The 23,946-nt window shown below is 42.8% G+C and overlaps 1 long non-coding RNA gene across 7 annotated transcripts in view; it reads left to right on the top strand.

Moving 5' to 3' along the window:
- The window catches only part of LOC141569749 (uncharacterized), a 77,393-nt gene that overhangs the window by 15,424 nt on the left and 38,023 nt on the right, over positions 1–23,946 (top strand). Inside the window, exon 2 of one of the 7 annotated variants that reach the window (XR_012493539.2) lies at positions 8,281–8,504. The exons of the other annotated variants lie outside the window; for them this stretch is intronic. This is a non-coding gene — a long non-coding RNA (uncharacterized LOC141569749). The remainder of the gene's footprint in view (positions 1–8,280; positions 8,505–23,946) is intronic. 7 annotated transcript variants of the gene reach the window in all.

Below are 23,946 nucleotides of genomic sequence, written 5' to 3'. Positions count from 1 at the left end.
GAAATTAGTTAAAATTTGCCATCTTTTTTGTGACTTAACGTATTTAATTTGGGGTCTCATTTGCAATAATAATGGGCATCCAGAAGAATTCATTCTGAAAATGTATTATTTAGCATATACTTATTGGTATTCTATAGCCTCTAACTTCAAGGATTTCTTAATGAGAAATGTGAAGTGTATACTTTCAGCTAATTTATTTTTGAGAAGATGAGATGCTTGTGCAACATAAAAATGGGGATATACTTTTCTCCCATACTTTGTTAAGAAAAAAAATTAATTCAATTAAGACTCAACCTGGGGGGAAGGGGGAAATGGGGAGTTGCTCATCAATGGGTATTAAGTTTTAGTTATATAAGATAAAGAAATTCTAGAGTTCTGCTGTACAGCATTGTACCTAAATAACAATACTGTATTGTGCACTTAAAATTTTGTTGAGAGTATACATCTCATGTTAAGTGTTCTTATCACAATTTTTTTAAAAAGAGACTCAACTTTAAAGCTTCCAGGCAGAAGTCTGTCCGTCCTTAAGTTTTGCAATAAGCAGTAAGCACCACAAAAGTGTTGAGCTAATGAAACTACTTTTGCAAACATAAGCTTTCTTAGTCTCGGCCAAAATGTTGCAGCTGAAGAAATGCAGTTTCACAGGGAGGCCACCCACCCCAGGTGGAGTTGGGTAGAGGGGCTGGAGTGGGTCAGGCCTTAGCTTTGAAACCCCCAAATGTGATGTTATCAGTTTACCCAGAGTGGATGCAGCTCTTGGGGCTGAATCATGTTAGGTAAACTTGGAGACCAGTGGGTATTGAGGGGACTAAAGTTTTGCCACCCAAAATGTGCCTGTTAGGATATTTATTTTGTCGCCATAAGAAATGTCCAAACCTGTAGAAAATTTCTGAGTCTGAGCCAAATTGACAATTGACAGGAAGCAAAATCTCAACGGATTGAGAACATGCTCCAGAGAATGGCAGTTTTGCATCTTATTTTATACATTAGAATCAAAGGAAGAGACGTAAGGAGGGTTGCATGAAATCCATTGGTGGTAGATTAAGGGGGCGGGAGAAAACAAAGTGGGGACATCTCTGGGATTAGATTAAAAGTAAAATGGAGAGATACACACTTCTTTTACATTGGTGGGTACAGGATAGTTAATAATTAACGTTTACAGCACAGAGAGATGGTATTGGGGGAACAAATAACAATGAGGGGTTCTGTGGTCTGCTCTGGTGTGGTTGGGTGTGCCCTGAGGGGTCGGAAAAAGGGATTACTCGACATTTCAAAAGTAGGTTATCTTAGATGCAAAAAGACAATAGACAGGCTCACTTACAGTAAACATTGACCTTTGTCAAGGAAGCTACAGGACTAGGATGTCACAACCCACCATGACCCGCTTTTAGTTAGAAATTTTTTTGTTCAGACCATCCTATGTGGTTACTTCTGGTCCTTGAGTTCATAGGGCCCGCCATGCTGGCCTCCCCTGAGCTTGTCAGGTTTAGTGTGTGGCCCCTTTTTTGTCCAAAATTTTAATCTGGTTATTAAGAAACAAAAGACTGAGAAAGAACCTTTGACCCTCCCCCTTTCCTGCCTGAAGAGATTCTGAGGAAAAAACCTGCTTCAGGAAGGGAACCTTAGCACATTAACTTTAGCACATATGCCATGGACAGGACGAAATCTAGCAAAGCATGTTTCTTCTCCTCTGTCCCATTGTTTCTGGATTACCTAGCAGGAATTTGTTTGCCACATGTTCTGCTCTTTCTCAGCTACCTGTGAATTGCCGATTTCCCCTTTGAAATCCCCTTTTCTCCTTTGCCCAGCATGGCACGTAAGCCTCAACTACTCACTGCATTTTGGGTCTTATATCTATGACACCCCCTGCATGTACATTCATAATACATTTTGTGCATTTTCTCTTGTTAACCTCTCTCTGTTAATTTGATTATTAGTCCAGCTAGAAGAACTTAACACAGGGGATGAAAGGTTTTTTTCACCCCCACAATATAATAATAGCCACAATATGGTTCTCAGTATGGAAGATACACTGGTGCTTGGCTTCCACTAGACTGTTTGCAGAAACCTACGTTATCTTTCCTAGATACCCCCCAACCACATGCACAAGCTTGGGACTTCGTCCCTTCTGATTGACTAGGATAGCATCCCTAGTCTGACCTTTGTGCTAGGAAATCAGTCTTTTTAATAAGAAAGTGGTTTTTGGTGACCTATTACTGCCTATCAAATAACCTCAAAATTTAGTCATTTAAAGTAACAGCAATCCTTATTATCCCTCCTGGTTCTGGGGATTAACAGGACTCAGCAAAACTGGGTCAGTAGGAGGGTTAGAGTATACAAGCATGACTATAAGGGGGCAGAATTTCGGAATGAGGGCAGAGTTGGCTACAGAAGTGATATGGAAGCCTGGGAGATTACAAAGAAAAGCCAAGGGATTAGAGGTGGGGACATAAACACATGCCCATGTTCTTTATGTTCTAGACATGATAGGCTGGTGTGGTGGCTTTTAAAACAGGTTTGAAAATCCTTTGACACATCAAGAGATGCAGTCTAATTCCTCTCCATTTGAACATGGGAGGCCTTAGAGATTTGCTTCTAATGAATAGAATATGGTGGAAGCGATGCGTGACTTTCAAGGCTAGATCACAAAAGGCAGTACGACTTCTGCCTGACTCTATCCCTTTTGGAACACATGTCTTTAGAGCCCTGAGTCTCATATAAGAAGTCCAGTTACCCTGCAGCCACTATACAGAGACCATAGAGGGACAGGGGCACCCAAGGAGGCCAGTCACACCAGCTGCCAGCTGCGCTGAGTCTTCTCAGCTCAGGCATTAGATATCTAAGTGAAGAAGTCTTCAAGATGTCCCTAGCCCCAGCCTTTAATAGAAAATATATAAAATGTTGTGCCCAACAGAGACTACATATTCTATTTAAACAATTGTGGAAAATTTATAAAAATTAACCAAGACTTAGCGTTCAAAGAAAATCTGAATATATTCTTTAAAAAAGTATCATGTAAGCCATATTATCTGACCATAATACAGTAAAATTAGAAAATAAGAACAAGCAACCCATATAACTCTATCCTTTTGGAGATTTGAGAATATCCTTTCTCTCACATAAATCAACAAGAATAAGCAAATATTTTATCTAGGAAGGGGAAGATGTAATACTAATTTAATGATGAGCAAAAAGGAATCTTTAAAATAGGGTGAGGAGTACTAAAACATGGATTGTATGAAAACAAACAAACAGAAAGCAATAAGGAAAATGTATTATTTAAACACTATAATGGTTGGTTAATTTGGAGGTTCAGTGACCCAGCTTCTTTATACATTTCTGCTCTGCCATCCGCAGTTGTCAGTGCCTCCCCTCATGCTTACAGTATGGCTGCATCAGCTCCAGGCATCGCATCCTCACATAACACCCCAAGGTCAGAGGGAGGAATCATATCTCTTATGCTCCTTTTTTGAGAGGAAAACCTTCCTTGAAGCCTCCCAGCAGACTTCTCCATCTTAATCTTTGGTCAAAACCTCACACTTCCTTTCCTGCACCAATCACTGGCAAGGGGGAATGGAATTATTGCAATTGGCTATGATTCCTTAGGATTCATGCTAGGCTCCACCTCCAGCTGGGGAAAGGCCCAGCCTCTCCTGAGTCACAATGCCCTTCATAACTGAACAAAATCTGGATTTAGTAAGTGAGAGAATGGCTGTGGGGTAAGGGACTAGTAATGTCTATCATAACCTCCCACTCTAGAGACTGCTACCTGCAGCAAAATTTAATATATTCTCTTTCTTTTTAAAATATTTCATCAGTTTGAATGAACAAAACTCTCTCAAATATTAATAGATTTATTAAATAACATAAATTGAACAAATTAAACTTTTAAATCTAGTGAACTTAAAATTCTCCTGAATATTCTGGTACCATACATAGACAGTATAATTTAAATTTAAAATCCTAAGTCTATATCAATGGCTTATTTTTCTTTAAAGATTTTTATTAAAATATAGCTGACATACAATATTATATTCATTTCAGGAGTACACCATCGTTATTCAATATTTATATACCTAAAGAAATGATCACCATAAGTCCAGCAACCATCTGACACGGTCCATACTATCACAATATTATTGACTATATTCCCTATGCTGTATATTGCATCTGCAAGACTTGTTTGTTTTATACCGGGAAATTTGAACCTCTTATTCCCTTTCACCTCCCCCCCCTTTTTAAATTTTTCAATTATAATTGACATTTAATATTATTTTATGTTAATTTCAGGTGTACAGCATAGTGGTTAGACATTTACAAAATTTAAGAAGTGATCCCCCTGACTGGTCTAGTACCCACCTGGCACTATACATAGTTATTACAATATTATTGACTATATTCTTTATACTATACCCTATCTCCCCATGACTACTCTGTAACAACCAATTTGTGCTTCTTAATCCCTTCCCCTTTTTCAGCCATCCCCAAACCCCTCCCATCTGGCAACCATCAAAATGTTCTCTGTATCTATGAGTTTGTTTCTGTTTCATTTGTTTGTTTATTTTGTTCTTTAGATTCCACATACAAGCAAAATCACATTGCATCTGTGTTTCTCTGTCTGACATACTCTACTCAACACAATACCCTCCAGGTCCATCCTTGTCACCACAGATGGCAAGAACCCATTTCCTTCCATGGACAAGCAATATTCCATTGTACAAGGTGTGATTTAAAAAAATACAGGGAATGTTTAAATAAATTAAAAAGTATTACAGTAAAAGACATGTTGCCATTAATCCCCCTCAAAATACTCCCCCGCACTTCGAGCACACACTTATCCCATTGTTCTTGCCACTTTCTGAAGCAGTTCTGGAAGTCCTGTTTCGTGAGTGTCTTGAGTTGCACTGTCATGGCTGCCTCAATGTCCTGAATAGATTGAAAACGTTTACCTTTCATGGTCATTTTGACTTTGGGGAAGAGCCAGAAGTCGCATGGTGCCAGATCCAGTGAATAAGGTGGATGAGGACACACCGTAATGTTTTTATTTGCCGTACTAGAAGTGATGTGTGACATGGAGCGTTGTCATAATAGAGGATGAAACTGTTTGCCCATTTCATGTTAATGCGTTGTTCGTGATCCATGATTTGTGGCACACTTTAAAACACACCTTCTCTGTTTTTGTTTTTTATTGGGGAATATTGTGTTTCTCCAGCGCCCATCAGCTCCAAGTCGTTGCCCTTCAGTCTAGTTGTAGAGGGTGCAGCTCAGCTCCAAGTCCAGTTGCTGTTTTCAATCTTTAGTTGCAGGGGACGCAGCTCACTGGCCCATGTGGGAATTGAACCAGCAACCTCGTTGAGAGCTCATGCTCTAACCAGCTGAGCCATCTGGCTGCCCCTCCAGAAGCTCAGTAGCAGCTTGTTGTCTCCAATCTAGTTGTGGAGGGCACATCTCACTGGCCCATGTGGGAATCGAACCAACAACCCTGTTATTCAGAGCTCGTGCTCTAACTAACTGAGCCATCCAGCTGCCCCAAAACACACCTTCTCTCTCTCTCTCTCTCTTTTTTTTATAATATTGCTCTTTTTTTTTTTTTAAAGGATTTTGTTGTGAGAGGGGAACAGGACTTTATTGGGGAACAGTGTGTACTTCCAGGCCTATTGTCCAAGTCAAGTTGTTGTCCTTTCAATCTTAGTTGTGGAGGATGCTGTTCAGCTTCAAGTTGTTGTCCTTTCAGTCTTAGTTGTGGAGGGTGCAGCTCATCTCCAGGTCCAGTTCCCGTTTCTAGTTGCAGGGGGCACAGCCCACCATACCTTGCGGGACTCGAACCGGCAACCTTGTGGTTGAGAGGACACACTCCAACCAACTGAGCCATCCGGGAGCTCAGCGGCAGCTCAGCTCAAGGTGCCGTGTTCAATCTTAGTTGCAGGGGGCGCTTCCCACCATCCCTTGCGGGAGTCGAGGAATTGAACTGGCAACCTTGTGGTTGAGAGCACACTGGCCCATGTGGGAATCGAACCGGCAGCCTTCGGAATTAGGAGCATGGAGCTCTAATCGCCTGAGCCACCAGGCCAGCCCCCACACCTTCTCTCTTGACTAACGCACAGCCAACTGATTGCACCGAACAAGATGAAACTTGTCACATACTGTTACTAATGTTCGAAGCACTGCTTCCCATATTGAAGATCCCTGCCTTTCAGTTGGATGGCACTCGGCAGCAGCATTCACCACTTTTTTTTTTATCACAATGGAAAGGCTCCGTGTCACACACACACATCGCTTCTGGTACACGGCAGTTACTGTCAAAAACATTGCGGTGAGTCCTTATCCATCTTATTCACCGAATGTGGCACCATGCGACTTCTGGCTTTTCCCCAAAGCCAAAATGACCATGAAAGGTAAACGTTTTGAATTGATTCAGGCAGGACCTTGAGGCAGCTACAACAGCACAACTAAAGACACTCATGAAAAACTTCCAGAACTGCTTCAGAAAGTGGCAAGAATGTTGGGATAAGTGTGTTCAAAGCGAGGGGAGTATTTTGAGGGGGATTAATGACAATGTGTCTTTTACTGTAATACATTTTTTTCTGTTAGATGTTTCCTTTTTTTCTCTCCTTCTTCCGCCTGCCTCTCCCACTGCGGTTCAAGCCGTTGTTTCTCAGTCTAGTTGTGTAGGACACAGCTCCCTGGCCCATGCTGGTATTATGCTCCTTGCTCCTCCCTGCTGAGGCAGTCGGTTGCCAGTCATCAGTCAGCCGCTCAAAGCAGCTCACGGCAGCTCTCACAGGCTGCCGACCACTCACACTGGCTGCCGGCCACTCAAGCTGGCCACCAGCTACTCGTGGCAGCACACCGTAGCCCAGGGCAGCGCACAGCAGCCCGCAGCAGCACACGGTAGGCCTTGGCTCCTCATAGCAGCCCAGCTCCAGGGAGAGCCGTTGTTCATAATCTTAGCTGTAGAGGGTGCAGCTCACTGGTCCATGTGGGAATCGAACCGGCAACCTCGGCATTAGGAGCATGGCGTTCCAACCACCTGAGCCACTGGGCCAGCCTGTAATACATTTTTTTATTTAAACATTTACCATATTGTTTGATCACACCTTGTATATATGTACCACCTACTCTTTATCTACTTATCCATTGATGGACACCAAGGCTGCCTCCACATCTTGGCCATTGTAAACAATGCTGCAGTGAACATATGGATGCACACGTCTCCTCGAAGTAGCATTGTGGGTTTCTTCAGATAAATTCCCAGAAGTGGGGTTACTGGGTCCTTCTTTGTCTCTTATTATGGCCTTTGTTATTAAGTCTATTTTGTCTGGTATAAGTATTGCTACCCCAGCTTTTTTGTTTTGTTTTGTTTCCATTTTCATGAAGTATCTTTTTCCATCCCTTTGCTTTCAGACTGTGTATGTCTTTCTATCTGAAATGAATCTTGTAGGGAGCGTATGTAAGGGTCGTGTTTTCTTATACATTCAGCCACCCTATCTGTTGATTGGAGTATTTAACTCATTTACATTGAAAATAATTCTTGGTAGATATGTAGCTATTGTCATTTTATTCATATTTTTTATCTTTTTTTTTTTTTTTTTTTTTTCATCTTAAAAAAATCCCTCTAAGATTCCTTGTAATTCTGGTTTGGTGTTGGTGAACTCCTTTAGCTTTTTTTTTTTTTTTTTTTTTTTGGTCTGGGAAGCTCTTTATCTGTCTTTAGATTCTAAATGATAGCTTTGCTGGGTAGAGTAATCTTGGTTGTAGGCCCTTGCTTTCCATCACTTTGTATATTTTGTGCCAATCCCTTCTGGCCTGCAAAGTTTCTGTTGAGAAATCAGCTGACAGTCTTATGGATGCTCCCTAACTAACTGCTTTTCTCTTGCTGCTTTTAAGATTCTTTCTTTGTCTTTACCCTTTGGCATTTTAATTATGATGAGTCTTGGTGTTGGCCTCTTTGGGTTTATCTTGTTTGGGATTCTGCGCACTTCCTGGGCTTGTATATTAATTTCCTTACCAGATTAGGGAAGTTTTCCATCATTATTTTTTCAAATAGGTTTTCAATTCCTTGCTCACTCTCTTTTCTTTCTGGTAGGCCTATGATGTGGATGTTGTTATGCTTGATGTTGTTTCAGAGGCACCTAAGCTGTGCTAACTTTTTGTATTCTTTTTTTCTTTTTGCTGTCCTGTTTGGGTGTTTTCTCCTACCTTTCTTCTAAATCTCTGATTTGATCCTTTGCTTCATCTAATCTACTGTTGATTCTCTGTAATGTTTTTTTTTCATTTCAGTTACAGTAGTACCTTGGTTTTCAAACGTCTCCATTGACAAACATTTTGGTTTATGCATGCTGTAAACCTGGAAGCAAATGCTTTGGTTTTTGAACACGGCTTGGAAGTCGAACATGTCACGCCGCTTCTGCTGAGTGCAAGATCCTGAGGCCTAGCTGTCGGCTGTTTTCAAACATTTCAGAACTTGAACGGTCTTCCAGAGCAGATTATGTTCGAAAACCAAGGTACCATTGTATTGTATTCTTTATTTCTGACTGGTTCTCTATGTTTTCTATCTCCATTTTTATGTTTCCTATCTCTTGGTTAAAGTTCTCCCTGAGATCATTGAGCATCCTTATCACCAGTGTTTTGAACACTGTATCTGGTAGATTGCTTGTCCCCGTTTTGTTTAGTTCTTTTTCTGGAGCTTTGTTCTGTTCTTTCATTTGGGGCATGTTTCTTTGTCTCCCCATTTTGGCTGCCCCCCTGTATTTGTTTCTCTGTATTAGGTAGGGCTGCTATGCCTCTGAGTCTTAGTAGAGTGGCCTTGTATAGTAGGTGTCCTGTGGTGTTCAGTGGTACAGTCTCCCTAGTCACATGAGCCACGTGCTCCAGGTATGTTTTTTGTGTGAGTTGTGTGTACCCTCCTGTTGTAGTTGAGCCTTGGTTGCTGCTTGCATATCAGTAGGAGGTATTGACTCTTGGGCTGATTGGTTGTGAGGACTGGCTGTGACTACAGTGGAGGAGCTGTCATGCAGGGGCTGACCCTATAGAGCAGGGTTTGCATTAGTGGGGCTCTAGTGCTTGCCTAGGCTGCCCTTTGGGGATGATGTCCCTGGACACAGCCAGGTGATGCTGCGGCTCGGTCAGAACCAGCCACCAGACATGCCAGCCCTGGGCCTCTTAGGAAGGGCCTTGCCACAGGCCAAGTTCAGCCATAGCCTATGCCCTGCCTGGGGCCACCTGGCATGAGCCACAAAGCAATCTGCAGATGGCTGCCACCTGTGCTTGGCTTAGAGGTGCCTCAAGAGGCCAAGATGTAAATCAAGGCCGGCTACTGCTAGCACCAAGCTTGGGGTTGTTTAGCAAGAGGTACAGGACATGCTGAAGCCAGATGCTACTTTTTTAGGGTTTGTGAACCTTTGAGAGATTTTAGGAAAGTCTACAGAATGAGCCATGACAGGCCGTTTATGCAGAAAAGCCACTAGAAGTAGCTTGGGTCGGCCCGAAAGTTGGGTGAGCAGGGTCTCAGAGAATCAGAGCCAATGAACAGTGTTAGCCAAATCAGTGGCGGTCAGATATGATGGCCACCTGTGTCTGTACACTGGGATGGGGAAGGACTCAACAAATAAACAATGGCTTCCACCAGTTCACAAAGCTGCCCCTCTAGCCCTCACCCTGTAGCCAGACAACTGAGTTCCTCCCGGTATGTCCCTGGTGCCTTTTGAGCTGCTACCCCAGTGCTAGAGTTCAGAGCAAGTCCGTCAGCAAGTATGTCCATGTGTGGGCCCTTTAAGAGGAATGCCTGGGACTTGAGCTGCCCTTCGTCTCACTCAGCCACAATCTCCACTGGTTTTCTCAGCCAGAAATTATGAGGAATTTTCTCCCTGGCACTGAAACCCTGGGCTGAGGAGCCTGGTGTGGGGCTGGGACCCCTCGCTCCTCCAAGGGTTACCTCCGCAGCCAAGATATCCATCCCTATTTTTAATGGTCCCATGTGAGTGTGGGACCAGCCTATTCTGTGTCTCTGCCCCTCCTGTTAGTCTTGACGTGGCTTCTTCTGTATGTCCTTAGTTGTAGAACTTCAGTTCAGCTAGACTTCAGGAGATTCTCACTGATGGTTGTTCTGTAGTTTAGTCGTAATTTTGATGTGGTCATAGGAGGAGGCTAGCACAGTGTACCTACTCCACAATCTTGACAGGAAAATCTCAGTTACATATTTTAAGTTAGAGTCACATGGCTGTTACTTGAATAGGCTAAATCTTCTTAAACATTACAAGTACACAATATACCCAATTTGCTTAGATTTTTTATAAGAAAATTTGATTAGAAATCTTTCCTGAGTCAAAAGACGTTACCCACCAAGGAACATGGTTATCATCCCAGGGACGCGAAGTTACTTTTTTTTGTTAATGATACTTTGTTACTGTTTTAATTGCACTTTCTTTTTTTGCATTTTTTTTTTTTTTTTTTTAGGGAACAGGACTTTATTGGGGAACAGTGTGTACTTCCAGGACTTCTTTTTTCCAAGTCAAGTTGTTGTCCTCTCAATCTTAGTTGTGGAGGGTGTCATTCAGCTTCAAGTTGTTGTCCTTTCAGTCTTAGTTGTGGAGGGCGCAGCTCAGCTCCAGGTCCAGTTGCCGTTTTCTAGTTGCAGGGGGCACAGCCCACCATCCCTTGCGGGAGTCAAACTGTCAACCTTGTGGTTGAGAGGACACGCTCCAACCAACTGAGCCATCCAGGAGCTCAGCGGCAGCTCAGCTCAAGGTGCCGTGTTCAATTTTAGTTGCAGGGGGCACTGCCCACCATCCCTTGCGGGAGTTGAGGAATTGAACTGGCAACCTTGTGGTTGAGAGAATGCGCTCCAACCAACTGAGCCATCCGGGAGGCAGCTCAGTTTAAGGTGCCATGTTCAATCTTAGTTGCAGGGGGCAGAGCCCACCATCCCTTGTGGGACTCGAGGAATTGAACTGGCAACCTTGTGGTTGAGAGCCCACACTGGCCCATGTGGGAATCGAACCGGCAGCCTTCAGAGTTAGGAGCATGGAGCTCTAACCACCTGAGCCACCGGGCCGGCCACGAAGTTACTTTTGACCAGAAATTTTGGCCACACATGAGCTGTGGAGGTGCAGAGAGCCGAACAATTCCTCTCATTCCCACTAAGGAAACCATTATACCATCTTCTCAGCCTGCTTGAGGTAGCAAAGAAACCCGCATTGACATTTAGAGTTGCTATGTCAATGCTTCTATAACTTCAAGAGGTGGTCATGGGCCCCTGACATTACCTAATTCCTCAGTCTTCTCACTTAAGTCTGCAAGACCCACGCAGGCCAAGTAAGCCAATTGATTCTTCTGAAAAGTTTAATTTAGCCATTCTCCTTTCTTTTTTAAGTTATTGGGGTAACATTGGTTAATTGCATTATGGAAATTTCAGGTGTACAACTTTATAATATGACATCTGTATAATCTATTGTGTGCTCACTACCCCAAGCCTAATCTCCTTCCTGCCAAATGATTCTTTATTTCTTTGACTTCTAAAAGGTATTGTACCTGTCTAAGTCTAAAGACCTTTGAACTTTACAGGAATTCTGCATTTTATCATGGTCTCAGGACCACTCAATACTTCCAGATATTAAAATGATATTCAACTGAATTCTGGAAATCTCACATGGTTTTGTCTGTATAAGGTCTATACTACATTGGATTTCATGGAAAATGTTTTAGAAAGGTGTGTGAATAATTCTGTGATCAATTAGAGTAGGTTTAGTGTTGTATCATAAACAAGGAAGAAAGCAGGAAGAGAGAGAGGAAGGGATGGGGAGAGAGAGAGAGTGACAGACACAGGGTTTCTGCCTGGCAGTGTCTCACTATCCAGAAATGGAACTGGGGCTTGATTCTGAGCACATCAGGACAGCTTGGAGAAGAGAGAGATGCCACATCTCCTTACAACTACTTAAGGCTCAAAGGGTGTGCTTACATGGATGGGCAGGCCACCTACCATTCATCTCTGATTGTAGGGTTATTTATTTTTTTTAAAGATTTTATTGGGGAAGGGGAACAGGACTTTATTGGGGAACAGTGTGTACTTCCAGGACTTTATTGGGGAACAGTGTGTACTTCCAGGACTTTTTTCCAAGTCAAGTTGTTGTCCTTTCAATCTTAGTTGTGGAGGGTGCCGTTCAGCTTCAAGTTGTTGTCCTTTCAGTCTTAGTTGTGGAGGGCGCAGCTCAGCTCCAGGTCCAGTTGCTGTTTTCTAGTTGCAGGGGGCACAGCCCACCATCCCTTGTGGGAGTCGAACCGGCAACCTTGTGGTTGAGAGGATGTGCTCCAACCAACTGAGCCATCCGGGAGCTCAGCAGCAGCTCAGCTCAAGGTGCCATGTTCAATCTTAGTTGCAGGGGGTGCTGCCCACCATCCCTTGCGGGACTCGAGGAGTTGAACTGGCAACCTTGTGGTTGAGAGCCCACTGGCCCATGTGGGAATCGAACCGGCAGCCTTCGGAGTTAGGAGCATGGAGCTCTAACTGCCTGAGCCACCGGTCCGGCCCCTGATTATAGGGTTCTGATTGATCCATTTCTCTTGCCTCCCTGGAGAAAAATGCCTTGCTAGGTGTTCTTTGGCAGGCTTCCTCTGCAGGCCATCCTCCTTGTGATCCCTTAGTGTGCTAGCCAGGGGTCATTCAAGTTTTCTGTTATTACCCAGGAATATGTGCAGCCCAAAGAGAGAGCCTCCACCTTGCCACAGAGAACCTGACTCTGGGGGTGACTGCCAGGCAAGCTGCATGATGCTGTGGCTGTGGTTGCTCTTTCAGCATCATAGATAGATGCTGCTGCTGAAATGTTCCTTCATGCATCTCTGACTTTACTTCCTCCTTCTGGAAGTACATCCCTTAAGGAGTTCCTTAAGTGAGGGTCAGCTGCTGGTAAAACCTCTCACTTTTTGTTTTCCTGAAAATGTCATTATTTCATCCTTTTTCTTGAAGTACAGTTTATCTTGGCATAAAATTCCAAGTTAATGGGTATTTTCTCTCAGCACTTTAAAGATAGCATTTGGTGACAAGATAATTCAATGAGGGAAGACGTCTTTTCAACAAATAGTGCTGAGACAACTGTATACCAATATGCAAAAGAATGAAGTTGGACTCCTACCTACTACCATATACAAAAATTACTCAAAATAGATTTAAAAATCTAACTGTGAGAGTTAAAACTATAAAGCTCTTAGAGGAAAATGTAGGGATGAATCTGCATGACTTTGCATTTGGCAATGGATTCTTCAATATAACACCAAAACGTGAGTAACAAAAGAAAAAATAGATAAATTGAACTTTGTCAAAATTAAAAACTTTTGTGCTTCAGAGAACACCATCAATGAAATGAAAAGACAACATATAGAAAGGGATAAAGTATTTGAGAATAATATACTTGATAAGGGTCTAGTATCAAGTATATATAAAGAACTCTTACAACTCAATAATAAAAAGACAACCCAATTTAAAAATGGGCAAAAGAATTGGCTACACATTTCTCCAAAGAATATATACAAATGGTCAATAAGCACATGAAAAGATTCTCAACATATTTAGCCATTAGGGAAATGCAAATCACAATGAGATATTACTTCACACCCACTAGAATGGCTATAATAAAAAAGACAAATAATAAGTGTTGACACAGATATGGAGAAATTGGAACCCTCATACATTACTGGTGAGAATGTAAAATGGTATAGCTGCTCTGGAAAACAGTTTGGAAATTCCTCAAAATGTTAAACATAGAGTGACTATATAACCCAGCAATTGTATTCCTAGGTATATACCCAAGAGAAATAAAAACATATGTCCACACAAAAACTTGACCATGAATGTTTATAACAGCATTATTCCTAACAGTCAAAAGGTAGAAACAACCCACATGACCAAAAACTGGCAAATGGGTAAATAAAACGTAGTATCCATACAATGGAATATTATTTGGCCATAAAAAGAATGAAGCACTGATACATGCTACAATGTGTATAGACCTAGAAAACTATGTTAAGTGAAGGAAGCCAGTCACAAAGGACCACATATTGTATGATTCCATTTATATGAAATGTTCAGAATGGGAAACATCCATAGAAATAGAAAGTAGGTTAGTGCTTGCCAGGGACTGGGGGGAGAGGGGAATAGGGAGTGACTACCAATGGGTAGTGGGTTTCTTTTGGGGGTTATGAAAATGTTCCAGAATTAGACAGTGGTGATGTTGCACAAATTTGTGAATACACAAAGAGCCACTTAATTGCACACTTTAAAACAATGAATTGCATGGTATGTAGAATATATATATATATATATATATATATATATATATATATATATATCCATTTGCTGTCTTCCGGTTTCCACTGTTGCTGTTGGAAATTATGCTGAAATTCTAATTGTCATTCTTTTATAGGTAATTGTGCTCCCCTCCTACCCCGGCTGCTTTAGAATCGTCGTTTTTTCTTTGGTTTCTACAGCTTCACTGTGTGTGTGGATTTGTTTTTATCCTATTTGAATCAGTTGGGCTCTGGATCTGAAGATTCATGTATTTCATTAATTTTAGAAAATTGTCAACCATTATAGCCTCAAATATTGCCTTTCTTCCATTTTTTTTCCTTCAGAGACACCAATCAAACATTTACTAGACTGGCTCAGTCTATCCTCCATATCTATGAGTCCCTCTTTTATATTTTTCATCTCTCTTTCTTTGCTGCATTCTGGATAATGTCTTGGAACTTTATATTAATATAATTAACCGCTGTCTCCGTTTTTCCACCTGCATGCCTAATAGGATCTCACCTATAGCATGTCTAAAACTATACTCCTACCTCCCCCAACCTGCTCCTCCCCCCGCCTTCCCCATCTCAATAAATGGTAACTCCATTTTTCCAGTTGCTCAGACCCAAAACCTGGTGTTATCTTCACCTTTGCTCTTTCCTTCATGTCTTACATTCATGTGTATCAGCAAATGATGTCACCTCTACCCTTATAACTTATACGTAGAGGAGAAAAATGCACCCATCTGTTCTAGAAGGAAGAACATCAGCCAAAATGTGAAATTGAGACCCAATTCCTTAGCAGCAGAGTAAGAGATAAGAGAAGCCTGTGTTTTTGACTAGATAGTCCTCTCTGGACCCTGAACACAAGCCTTTGATCTGCATAGGACATTCTTCTGGGAGCATCGATCTCCTCCATAGACCAAACTATAGACCAGAAACTGTTTATTAAGCAGAGAATTAGAACAAATTTCCATCAAGCTACAGAGGCCTAATAGATTGGTGTTCTTCACTTAAGGCCTCGTTATAAAGAACTCAAGCCAATCACCCAGAATTAGTCACCCTTAGGCCCCCATCCCAACATTGAGCCCTTATGCCCTAAAAATTCTGCTTGAATCTGCTCTCTGGCCTCAATCCTCACCCCCAGGCCTTGTTTTGAGCCTCATTGTCCCTTTTCAGGGACACGCGCAATGGCCTTCTACCTGGTCTCCCTCTAATCTTTCCCGCCACTTCATCTTCTACCCTCCCACTGGAGTTATTCTCCTAGAAAGACTTTGTCTCACACTACTTCTCTGCTGGAAAACCTCCTTTGGTTCTTTAGGTTTGAGCATCAAATCAAAATACCTTAGCCTGTCATTCATACTCCATACACCGTATGCTTCAGCTGCTCTGAACCTCTCTCCACAGCCTCTGCACTGTTTGATGTCCTTGGGAGTATCGCTTCCTCTGCCTGAAAGGCTTTTATGCCCCCTGTCTGCTTGGTAATCATATACTTGCCCTTTAAGAGCTAACTCATTTGTCACCTCCTCTAGGAAGCCTCTCTGGATTCCTCCAGTCAGTGCTCCCCTCTTCTATAGAAATGAACACAGTATAGTGTATTTATTTGCTTGCACCTACCTCCTCTGTGACATGTGGAACACGTTGAGGGCAATGACCCTGCTTATTCATCTTTTAATCCCAAGAACCTAGCACAGTGCTGAGCTCATGCAAGGTGCTCAGAAAGGATTTGATGAATGGATGTATGCATGGAGTAAATGAATGATTGTTTGACCATTGTGGTAGACTGCCATTTGGTGATGCCTAATGAATCTCGCCCCCCTGGGGAATGACACCTGTCATTTTAGCTCACGACTCAGTGGGCAGAACTGATCACATGGCCTTGCCTAACTGCAAGATTCAGGGGAATGGGGAGGCAGGAAAGTGTGATGCTATCAGCAATGTGATTGGCAGACAGCCCTCAGCGCTCGGCCCCTTCAGTGTCGGCCTTGGCTCCAGAGAGCACCTCGCCAAGGTCATGGCCTTCTGTGGTCGGCCCTATCCATTGACCAATGGCTACTGAAATGTAAAAATCTGGCCATCTAGGTGCAACTCAGAACAACTCAGAAGGGCCATTCTTGCTCTAGAGCTTCCCGTGGGGGTGGCCGAGGCTGTCACTAGGCCCACATCACAGCTGACTTGGCCCTCTGCCCTCCCTTGCCTGCTTCTTTCTCTTCCTTTCCAAGGGGACTTAAACATCCTGCGTGCTCACCTCTGCCTCAGAGTCTTCCGGGGGAACACTTAGGTGGGTTCATTTGCCTCCCCGCACCTGGCTTCCTTCATCTGTGCCGTAGTTGTGGCAACACCTTCCTGGAGACTTGTGATGCAGATGAAATGAGAGCCTGTCTGTATAGTCCTGTCCCGGGTGAGCCACCAGGACATGGGAGTGAGTCTCATTAGTATGTTTACGGGCTAGAGCTTGCTCACTGGAAATGACAGCAAATTGCTGCAAAGGATTGTTTTCGTGCTTTAAACCTGCACCTCACTGAGTGCTGCCAGGCCACGCTTGTTCCTCTGAAATGTGTCGTGTGTCTGCCAGAGTCCCTCCTGCTGTGCCAAGGCTGGTAGTTCAGCTGTGCTAGCTCAGTGTGTGGTGTGACAATCTACAGGGTGGCCGGAGAAGCCCAGTGCAGCCCTGAAGGGAAGGGGTGGGGAAGCTGTGTCCCCTAGCAGGGAGCCGGCTCTGCAGGAGACATTTCTAATTTTTTTTTGAGCCCCAGGGGTTAGCGGTGCGTAGTGAGGGCAGGTGAGCTGTCTGGGGGAGCTGTGTCTCCTCAGGGGGCCCCAGCAGGACCTCTGTTTTCTGTAAGCACCAGCACCGTCTCTAATGCTTCCCTAATCCCTTTAAATGTGGTGGCAGAGAAAATGCACCTGTGCTTGAAGTAGAGCCCACCATTTCCCCTTTTTAGGGTGCCCCAGAAGAGGGCGTCCAGAGGGGCCTGCAACTCTTCTGACCTGGGTGGGTCACCTCATGGTGGGCTAGCACTGGCTTAAAAAACTATTTTTATATTTCAGAAGTAATGCCAAATTCACCTCCAGGCTGTCCATTGGAGAAACACATAAAAAGAGAGATAAACGTGTACACGCTCAAACACAAGAAAAGAAGACAAAGGAAAAAAAATAATCTGTTATCCTGACTAGAGATAAAAACATAACATTTGGGGGCATACCCTTACATACTTTATTCTCCCTATGCACATGTCAAAGTACTATGTCAATGGATCCGTCTACACTTTGCAGAGCAAGAGAAAACAATTTAAATAACAGGGACGATTCTGTCCACTAGTTTACTCAAAGAATGAATGTGAGATGGAAGCCATGAATCTTCTATTTCCTCAGTTGCTTTCAATTCAAATGTCTTTCCCATCTTGCTAAGTGATACTTGTGTCTAGGGTATGCATTTTTCACGCAGTGTGACCCCTACACACAAGTAAACTATTCCATCAGGGTTCACCCCCAGAGACGGTGACCCCGCTGGGCTTCCAGTATGTTGTTGTCTACATTATTTTCAAGGGCGATTTGACTATTGATGACTTCCTCTTACAGCCTGTTTTTAGAAGCCACCCCTCCACAGGGTACAGTTTCACCGCACATCTGTTTACAACATTTAGGATGTTTTCAATTTCCCAGTAAGAACGAAGATGCTGAGATGAACATCCTTGTCCATAACACACTGGCCCTCTTGTCCAGTCATTTCTTTAGGATAGATTTCTAGAAGTGGATGTGATGGTTAATTTTATATGTCAGCATGACTGGGCCCTGGGATGCTCAGACACTTGGTTAAACATGATTTCTGGGTGTGTCTGTGAGGGTGTTTCCGAATGAGATTCACATTTGGATTGGTGGACTGAGTAAAGCAGATTGCCCGCACCCCCATGTGGGTGGGCCTCATCCAATCTGTTGAGGGGGAAGGAAGAATTTGCTCTCTGCCTGACTGTTGGGTTGAAACATCAGTTTCCTGCCCTTGGATTGGGACTTACACCACTGGCTCTCCTGGGTCCCCACCTTACAGACAGCAGATCGTGAGACTTAGCCTCCAGAATCATATGAGCCAATTCCTTATAATCAATCTCTTTTATTGGACCATCTGTGTTCATTTCTTATCTTTATCTGCTAGCTTTGAAGTCAGACAGAATCCGCTTAAACTCAAGTACCACCTCTTACTAGCTGGCCAGTTTCTTAACCTCTCAGAGTCTTGGTTTCCATGTTGTAAAATGGAGTCCACAACGCTTTCCACCTTGAGGTTTTTGTGAAGATCAAAAACAATTATCACAGTGCTGATAATCATTTTTAAAATATTTTTATTAAAATATAGCTAACATTCAATATTATACTAGTTTCAGGTGTACACAGTAGTTATTCAACATTTATATACCTAAAGAAGTGATCACCATGACAAGCCCAGCAACCTCTGACACCGTACTACGCTATCACAATATTACTGAAAACTATTCCCAATGTGATACGTTGTGTTCCCATGACTTCTTTGTTTTATACCTGGAAATTTGAACCTCTTATTCCTCTTCATCTTTTCCCCCCTTTTTCAATTACAATTGACATTCAATATTATTTTATATTAATTTCATGTGTACAGCATACTAGTTAGACATATAATTTAAGAAGTGATACCCCTAACTAGTCTAATACCCACCTGACACCATACATAGTTATTACAATATTGTTGACTGTATTCCTTATGCTATGCCCTACATCCCCATGACTGCTTTGTAACAACCAATTAGTACTTCTTAATTCCTTCCCCTTTTCCACTCACCCTCAACCCCCTCCCATCTGGCAACCATCAAAATGTTCTCTGTATCTATGAGTTTGTTTCTGTTTCATTTGTTTATTTTGTTCTATAGGTTCCACATATAAGCGAGGTCACATTGAATCTGTCTTTCTCTGTCTGACACTCCACTCAGCACAATATCCTCCAGGTCCATCCATGTCCCCACAGATGGCAAGAACCCATTTCCTTCCATGGCCAAGCAATATTCCATTGTACATGTGTACCACCTCCTCTTTATCTACTCATCCATTGACGGACACGCAGGCTGCCTTCACATCTTGGCTATGGTAAACAATGCTGCAATGAACATACGTACGGATGCATACATCCCCTCAAAGTAGCGTTTTGGGTTTCTTCAGATAAATTCCCAGAAGTGGGGTTACTGGGTCCTTCTTTGTCTCTTATTATAGCCTTTGTGTTTAAGTCCATTTTGTCTCGTATAAGTATTGCTATCTCAGCTTTTTTTTTTCCATTTTCATGAAATACCTTTTTCTATTCTTTTGCTTTCAGACTGTGTGTCTTTCGATCTGAAGTGAATCTCTTGTAGGGAGCATATGTAAGGGTCTGTCTTCATATCCATTCAACCACCCTATCTATTGATTGGAGTATTTAATCCATTTGCATTGAAAGTAATTGTTGATAGATATGTAGCTATTGCCATTTTATTACTCATATTTTTTTTTATCTCTCTTTGTTTTTGTCTTAAAGAAGTCTCTCTAAGATTCCTGGTAATTCTGATTTGGTGTTGGTGAACTCCTTTAGCTTTATCTTGTGTGGGAAGCTCTTTATCTGTCCTTTGATTCTAAATGATAACTTTGCTGGGTAGAGTAATCTTGGTTGTAGGACTTGCTTTTTATCACTTTGAATATTTTGTGCCAATCCCTTCTTGCCTGCAAAGTTTCTGTTGAGAAATCAGCTGACAGTCTTATGGGAGCACCCTTGTAAGTAACTAACTGCTTTTCTTTTGCTGTTTTTAATATTCTTTGTCTTTACACTTTGGCATTTTAATTATGATGTGTCTTGGTTGTGGGCCTCTTTGGGTTCATCTTGTGTGGGACTCTCTGTGCTTCCTAGGCTTGTGTATTTATTTCCTTCACCAGGTTAGGGAAGTTTTCCATCATTGTTTCTCCAAATAGGTTTTCAATTCCTTGCTCTCTCTCTCTCTTCTCCTTCTGGTACCCCTGTGATTCAGATGATGGTATGCTTGATGTTGTCCCAGAGGCCCCGTAAACTATCCTCACATTTTTGGATTTTTTCTTTTTGCTGTTCTGTTTGGGTATTTTCTGCTACCTTATCTTCTAAGTCACTGATTTGATCCTCTGCTTCATCTAATCTACTATTGATTCTCTTTAATGTATTCTTCATTTTGGTTATTGTATTCTTTATTTCTGACTGGTTCTTTTTGTGTTTTCTGTCTCCATTGTTACGTTTCCTATCTCTTTGGTTAAAGTTCTCCCTGAGATCATTGAGCATCCTTATCACCAGTGTTTTGAACTCTGCATCTGGTAGATTGCTTGTCTCCATTTTGTTTAGTTCTTTTTCTGAAGCTTTGTTTTGTTGTTTCATCTGGGGCATGTTTCTTTGTCTCCCCATTTTGATTGTCTCTCTGTACTTGTTTCTATGTATTAGGTAGGGCTGCTATGTCTGCTGGTCTTAGTAGAGTGTCTTTATGTAGTAGGTATGTTGTGGGGCTCAGTGGCTCAGTCTTCCTGCTCACCTGAATTGGTGCTGTGTTCAATTTTATTTGCAGGGGGCGCTGCCCTCTATCCATCCCTTGTGGGAGTCGAGGAATCGAACTGGCAACGTTGTGGTTGAGAGTCCGCGGTCCAACCAACTGAGCCATCCAGGATCTCAGTGGCAGCTCAGCTCAAGGTGCCGTGTTCAATCTTAGTTGCAGGGGGTGCTGCCCACCATCCCTTGCGGGAGTCGAGGAATCGAACTGGCAACCTTGTGGTTGAGAGCCCACTGGCCCATGTGGGAATCGAACCAGCAGCCTTCGGAGTTAGGAGCATGGAGCTCTAACCGCCTGAGCCACTGGGCCAGCCCCCTATCCATCCTAATTGTTAACAGTCACATGCAGGTGTGGGACCAGCCTGTTCATGTTTACGTCCCTCCTACCAGTCTTGAGGTGGCTTCTTCTGTATGTCTTTAGTTGTAGTAGGGCTTTGGTTCAACTAGACTTCTGGTGATTTTCAATGATGATAGTTCTGTAGTTTAGTTGTAGTTTTGATGTGGTTGTGAGAGGAGATAAGCACAACATTTACCTATTCTGCCATCTTGACAAGATTTCTTAAATGTAAAGAAATATTCTTGTATTGGTTCTGTTTCTCTGGTACTCCAGAGAAAGTACCAGTCGCCCCAGGAACAGTGATGTGGGCATACACTTCCACCAGTAGCATAGGGATGTGCCTTGTTTCCTTTTGCTTGCCAACACCTGTGTATTATCACCCAAAATTATCAGGATATGTGGTCTTTCTTTCTTTTTTTAAATATGCAATCCATATACTTGGTACATAATTCAAACAATACAAAAGGGTTTATGGTTAAAAGTAAGGTTGCCATCCCTATTCCCCAGTCTCTTAGATCTCTTCCTGAGAGGCAACCCCTGTTAACTGCTTCCGGAGTCCTCTTCAGGAAATACCTTAGGCCTGCACTGTCTAATATGGTGGCCACTAGCTACATGTTATTGAGCTCTTGAAATGTGGCTATTCCGAATTGAGATGTGCCATAAGTATAACACATAGACTGGATTTCGAAGACTTGGTACACAAAATAGAATGTAAAATGTGACATTAATAACTGTTCCCATGGATTATATGTTAAAATAATATTTTGATACTGTATTAAATAAAATATTAAAATTAATTTCACCTCTTCTTACTTTTTTTTTAAATGTGGCTACTAGAAAAATTTTGAATTATATCTGTGGTTTGTGCTATATTTCTATTGACCAGAGCTGTTCCATGTATATTGAAGTGTTTGCTTCTAGATCTTCCTTCTCCTTTAATTTACCCAAATGGTGACATCTCAAGAATATAGCAGGAGAAACACCCAACCAAGACTGTGATTTGTACATTGCTGGGTGCTGTTGGGCAGCCCCACTGGCCAAAGCTAAACCTCCATGGGCTGTGTTACAGGCAGAGATCAGTAGACCACAGCATAGGGGGTGGGGGAAGGGGAGATGTCCTTTTGTCCTTGGGCCAGAGGTCACCAGGGCCACCTGTCCCCTCCTCGGCTGGAGCCTCAGGGCCGAGGTACAGTCTTGCCTTTGGGATATGCCCTAACTCATGTCTTTCCTTTAAAAACAACTTTAAAATCTGTATTGACCTCTGGGCCACGAAATCGTCAGCCTGAACCTTCGGGTGTGGTGGGTCTTCATACTTTCTGTCTCACCTTGAGAGGTTTTGTTAGGCCAAGTGTCCTACATCCAGGAAGGCCAAAGTCAGTTTGGTCTAGGACTTATGAGGTGAGCTGTATGTGAAGATCAGCGAAATGGAAAAACAAATGATTTTTTTTTATAATTGTCAGTGCTTTCTAGGTTATATTTTGTCCTCAAAAATACAGACTATTGATTTTTACCTCTGTATATACAAATCCATTTATATTCATACTATTGCAGAAAACTGAAAACTTAAAAAAGAAAAAGGAAAAAGAATTTGGCAACCAGGGAAAAGATACAGGAAACTAAAGCATGTGAGGATTCCACTAAGTTCCAGGATGAAGCAGGGCAGGTTTGGAGTGTTAATGCAGGAAAGACTGGCAAGGAAAGATCAATTGAAACCATCTGCTTCTAGAAGAGGGCCAGGTGCCACCCTGACAGATGGGCATGAATGCTAGCCTGGCATGGGGCCAGCTGTTGCTCGGCCTAATGGTAGAGAGCAGAGTCTCTCCTCAGCATGTGTGGCCACCACCCAAACCTGGTCAAGGCAGGGCCACAGGGGCCTGTAACTCCTGTCCTGCTTTATGAGGTGGAATTCTGCACAGTGCTTCAGGCTGTAAGTGGAGGTTACCATAAGGAGACAGGCAGGAGGGTGCTGTGGGCTACCCACCTATGTGTTGTTTATAAAGGGATATGCTTTAAAAAGCATTCTTGCTTCACACTGTGTCAAAATTTGCCCATTGGAGCTAGTAAAAAATTTCCCATGACCTTTGACCTAGGAACTGTTCCAAGAGGTGAGGATACGAAGTGAGTTGACTGACATTAGCTTGGTGTTGCCAGTTGAAAACCTTTTCTCTCAGTCAAAGTGGATGTGTACATTGATGACATTTATTGTTTTTGTCTTTCCTTTTCCAGAAAATTATTCTAATCCATTCTCACCTGTGGTAGCCCACACAGATGGCCACAATTCTCACCCCTCCTTTCATCTGTGCCCTTGGCCATGTGACTTTGCATTGCCTTCCCAGTGTGTGGGTTGATCTACCCCAGCTGTGGACACTGGCTCAGCCACGTGACTGGCTTTGGCCAACAGGCCATTAGTAGGCGTGACACAGAGGCTCGAAATGGCTTGTGCATTGGAGCTTGCTCTCTCTTGGGCATCTGCCATCTCCATGATAATATGCTTGGGCTAGCCTGCTGGACCCTGAGATTATGTAGAGCGGAGCGGAGCCAGGGCCAGCCTAGATCAGCCACCAACCAGCCATGAGTGAGTCCAGCTGAGATCAGCCAAGTTCCCTAGCCAGCCATCCGGATGTGTAAGTACTTATTGTTGTATGCCACTGAGCTTTGAGTTGGTTGTTAGGCAGTATTGCTGCAGCCGAAGCTAACTGATATATCCAAAAGGTGAGAGGGCCTGAATTTGACTTTAGTGCATATGGGAAGGGAAATCTATTTTTCATATGCTTTC

This window comes from Rhinolophus sinicus, chromosome 18, assembly GCF_057876585.1.
Source record: "Rhinolophus sinicus isolate RSI-liver-muscle chromosome 18, RSI-T2T, whole genome shotgun sequence".
NCBI lineage: Eukaryota > Metazoa > Chordata > Mammalia > Chiroptera > Rhinolophidae > Rhinolophus > Rhinolophus sinicus.
Note: the sequence above shows the minus strand (reverse complement) of the source record. Positions and strands in the feature narration are given on the sequence as shown.